Raw genomic sequence first — 4,356 nt, 5'->3', positions numbered from 1 at the left:
CTGTTACCATTAGCCTTAAACGCATAGTTCGGGACCCCCTACCCGAGATCCGCCGGTTTTGACACCGACATTGGTGGTTTCATTGAGAGTTCCACTGTGTCGTCACGATAAGGATTGATGGCAACTTCAATCATCCACAACGATGCGATCTAGGGTGAGGTTTTCCTCCCCGGATAGATCTTCGTATTCGGCGGCTTCGCACTGCGGGCCAACTCGCTTGGCCATCTAGAGCAGATCGACAGCTACGCCCCTGGCCATCAAGTCTGGTATGGAAGCCTGAACTACACTGCCGACATCCATGGAGACTTGATCTTTAACGGATTCGTGCCCGTGACAGATGCGTCGTACAGTCACGATGAGCATGACTTAGATCTGCCATCGGATGGTGTTTAGGAGAACGCACCTGCAGCTACCCCAGCCTTAGATTCAGAGCAGATCGTGCCATCCGAGGATGGGTGGATAGACCCCGCCACGAAGGCCGCACACTCATCGGTGATAGAGCCGAACACAGACTTCACCTCCAATGCGGTCTATGTCATCGGACCCTCGGACTCGTCTCCGGCGATAGGCTCCGAACCGCGCGCATCCGTGCCTTGAGTGGGTACCGATCATGGATTTTACCTCCGCGGATATCTTTTAGCACTCGCCCTTGGGCGACGTGCTAAATTCGTTGAAATCCCTCTCCCCGTCAGGAGACGCCTGGGCGAACTATGTCCAGCTTGAGTGGGAAGCGGACGACGAAGAAATTCGTTTCCCACCCACCACCCACTTAATAGCCACTGTCGATGACTTAACCAACTTGCTTGATTTCGAGTCCGAAGACATTGACGGTATGGACGACGATGCCGGAGATGAACAGGAACCACCGCCCAAAGGGCGCTTGACAACCACCTTATCATATGATATATATATGGTGGACACAACCAAAGAGAGCAATGGCGATGAGGCAACGGAGGATAATCCCCTTGAGAAGCAATCTAAGCGCCAGCGTCAGCGGCACCGCTCTAAGCCCCGTCATAGCAAAAATAGCGATGCTGGCACAAGAGACAATAGCACTCCGGATAATACCGAAGAAAAAACAATCCCGCCCAGCCAAGCTTTGAGCAAGTCGGACGGGAGGATGGGCAAGCTAGCCTTGAGGAACAGGCAATGGATGGAAAGTTGGAGGACGACAATTACATGCCCCTCTCTGAAGACGAGGTGAGCCTCGGCGACGAAGAATTCATCATGCCGAAGGATCCCATCGAGCAGGAGCGCTTCAAGCGCCGGCTTATAGCCACAGCAAAAAGCCTGAAGAAAAAGAAGCAGTAGCTTCAAGCTGATCAAGATCTGCTAACTGATAGATGTACTGAGGTCCTGGCAGCCGAGGAATACGTACTCGAGCGCCCAACCAAAAGTTACCTGAAGCGCAGATTGTTACCTCAATTCAAGGAGGAGGCACTAGAGCCTACACTACCAGCGCAGGATGTGGCTGACCAGCTACCTCATGGCCGAGACAAAGCGGCGTATCAGCCCGAGTACCAGCCCGCACCCCGTCGCCAAACAAATAAAAATATGAAGGCCCGGGGCTACACGCATGACCTGCGAGACGAATTGGAAAACAAAGCAGGACAATCAAGATTGATCTACGGATCACGGGGGCGCGCCCCAATGCGTGACGATGACCGCCACGCCGGATATACTAAATACAAATCCGGCCGGGCTGAATACAACAGATCAAACTCATTTGAACTGCGTCGTGACATAGCCCGGCATAAAGGCGCCGCACACCCCCTATGCTTCACTGACGAAGTAATGGAGCATGAATTCCTAGAAGGGTTTAAGCCCGTGAATATCGAGCCCTACGATGGGACTACAGACCCCGCGGTATGGATAGAAGATTTCCTTCTCCACATTCACATGGCCCGCGGGGATGACCTACATGCCATCAAGTACCTCCCACTAAAACTCAAGGGACCGGCTCGGCATTGGCTGAATAGTTTGCCAGCAAACTCCATTGAAAGTTGGGAGAACCTGGAAGACGCATTCCTGGATAACTTCCAGGGCACTTATGTGCGACCACCGGATGCTGATGATTTAAGTCACATAGCCCAGCAGCCCGGAGAGTCATCCAAGAAATTCTGGACTCGGTTCCTAACTAAAAAGGACCAAATTGTTGAATGTCCGGATGTCGAAGCCCTAGCGGCCTTTAAGCATAACATCCATGACGAATGGCTTGCCCGACACCTCGGCCAAGAGAAGCCGAAGTCCATGGCATCCCCCACGACACTCATGACCCACTTTTGTGCGGGCGAGGATAGCTGGCTGGCTCGTAGGAACAACACATCAAGAAACCCTGGCACCTTAGATGCCACAGATAGCAAAGGCAAGCCCCGATGCAATAGACACATGCTTCACAATAATGGCGATAATGCCGAAGACACGACCTTCAATTACAGATTCAATGTCTCTAAGTCCTGTCAGCGGAAAAAGCCATTCAAAAGAAACAATCCGGGCCCGTCCAGTCTGGACCGCATACTCGATCATTCATGTCAAATTCACGGGACCTCCGATAAACCAGCCAACCACACCAGCAGAGAATGTTGGGTGTTCAAACAGGCCGGCAAGTTGAATGCCGAAAACAAGGAAAAGGGGCCGCATAGTGATGACGACGAGGAGCCGTGGCTGCCGAACACAGGAGGACAGAAGAAATTTCCTCCCCAAGTAAAAACGGTAAATATGATATACGCAACCCATATTCCCAAGTGAGAACGGAAGCGTGCACTAAGGGACGTCTACGCGATGTTGCCAGTCGCCCCGAAGTTCAACCCATGGTCTTCTTGTCCGACCACCTTCGATCACAGGGACCATCCGACCAGTATCCGTCATGGCGGTTCGGCCGCGCAGGTCCTCGACCACATCATTGATGGATTCCACCTCACACGAGTCCTTATGGACGGTGGCAGCAACCTGAACCTGCTCTATCAGGATATAGTGCGCAAAATGGGCATCGATCCCTCAAGGATCAAACCCACCAAAACCACTTTTAAAGGTGGCATACCGGCTGTATAGGCATGTTGCATAGGCTTAATCCCACTGGAAGTAGTCTTCAGATCTCCGGACAATTTCCGAAGTGAGGAGTTAATCTTCGATATCGTCCGCTTCCGCAGTGGCTATCACGCACTACTCGGACGAACCGCATTTGCCAGATTCAATGCAGTACCGCATTATGCATACCTCAAGCTCAAGATGCCAGGACCTCGCGGGGTTATAACAGTCAATGGAAACACAGAGCGCTCCCTTCGTACGGAGGAGCACACTGCGTCCCTCGCAGCAGAAGTACAGAGTAGCCTTCTAAGGCAGACCTCTAATCAGGCAATAAAGCACCGCCAAGCGAGTTCGAAGTACTCCGCAACAGGATCTTCCGGCACGTCCAGAGCTCGACTAGCAATTCGGCCTCCATCCTATTCCCAATCAAGCGGTGAAATTTGTGCCCCGCGTACATAATTATGCACTTAAAATACTAAGACCATAGATGGAGGCACAGCTAGAATGCGGTCCACAATGCGGCTCAACCGCCCCAAGATCCGTATACCTTCACCCCTTTTCTTTCTTTCAGGTCCATATTTTCTGGAAGCTCTTCGGATAGCCTGATTATCGGACCCATCGCGGGACGGAAACACCAAGGAGGCAAGGAGCTTTGACGTACAAGGGAATCCCCAGGTGGTCTCTGATAACGATCGCTATACATGTCTTAGATACCCACACCCAGCTCGCTCTTGGTTAGGACATGTCAAATAGTCCTATTTTGCTTATCGCACTACTTGTATACATACTCCTTGACGTATTATTCAAATAACAATGGAAAATCATGTACATCGTCAGCTTGTTATTACATTTCTTTATCTTTTTCCTTGACTGTTAATTTATTACGAATTGCACCCATACATTTTGGTACATTCAGCTCGCCAGGGGCTTCAGTGTACCCCATAACACGGCAAGAAAAGTCCGAACACTTTCGACAGTGCGGCACCCCGAACTTATAGCATTATATGCATCAGCTCCGAATCATATCTTGGGTCAATAGTTGGGTTTGCCCGGCTCCCATGTTTTGCTGACTTATGTTCTGCTACATCGGCTAAGGTGGCATAGGGAGATCTACTACGATTGTGTCCCGGTTCTTCCAGATGAGCACCTCAGCAGAGAATGCCAAAAACTGACTGTCATGATGCGACGAGAGCTGGTCGCTGTTCGAGAGGTCTCAAATCCTTAAAGATTTATTCTGCTTTGGGCAAGGAATCGGCCTTTGTCTGATTTAGTCATGTATAGCGCCCCAAGTTCGGTCATTCGAATACCAGGAGCTACGCCAAAATTTAA

The sequence above is a fragment of the Triticum dicoccoides genome, chromosome 5B (genome assembly GCF_002162155.2).
Source record: "Triticum dicoccoides isolate Atlit2015 ecotype Zavitan chromosome 5B, WEW_v2.0, whole genome shotgun sequence".
NCBI lineage: Eukaryota > Viridiplantae > Streptophyta > Magnoliopsida > Poales > Poaceae > Triticum > Triticum dicoccoides.
This window is presented reverse-complemented; position numbering follows the sequence as displayed.